Here is an 858-nt window from a genome sequence, read left to right on the forward strand (position 1 = left end):
CAGAAAAAAATTTTCATTTCATTTAAAGGAGAGATTCAAGGAGTCGCTTACGTACTTCTATTAATTAAGCATGAACAAGTTGGTTTTTTTTTACTAAAGATATGAAACTCGAACCCGCAACCTTTTAATTGAGTATGAGGAGACTATGCCATTTGAACTATTACTCAATGGCAAGTTGATTAGCCCTTGAGCATATTAATTTTATATATATTATAACATCCTATCGCACAAAATCATACACTATAATTATAAATTAGATGTGATGTTACGATACCTAAAAAAAATACATATATAGTATTAAAAAAAGATCGATTAAAATATTATAAAACTAAAAGTGTACAAAATACATCCTATTTCTCCAAAATAAAATCTCTAAGAAGAATATACAATACAGTATTTAAAAGCGAAGAACAGTACTACATAACAAAATAACTTCAAAAGTAAAGTCTTCTTCGTTTTACCAACAAGTCTCACACTCTCAGTGAGATGCATTGCGTCTTACCTGTATCTAAAAAATAAAAATTTCAGGATGAGTGAGAATCCAAAGGTTTTTAGTAGAATAATAGTTTCAAATAGAGACTATATAAAACATCATGAACCTGTTAGACAATCCTAATCTCCAAACATACAAGATTCAAGCCTAGGCTCAAACTAACCTATTTAAAGATAAATTCATCTAAAGTAATTGTGCTTTTCATTATTAGTCTCATGAGTACTAAACAGTCTTCTTAATTAATATTTTCAGACTCAGAAATCTTGGTAATCTCATTAGTTTTTAATAGTTTTAATAAATCTCAATAGTCTTAAAGAATCATCAACAATCTTATTAATCTCAATCAAAATTTTAAGAACTGGACC

Source organism: Arachis ipaensis, chromosome B06, assembly GCF_000816755.2.
Source record: "Arachis ipaensis cultivar K30076 chromosome B06, Araip1.1, whole genome shotgun sequence".
Taxonomy (NCBI): Eukaryota; Viridiplantae; Streptophyta; class Magnoliopsida; order Fabales; family Fabaceae; genus Arachis; species Arachis ipaensis.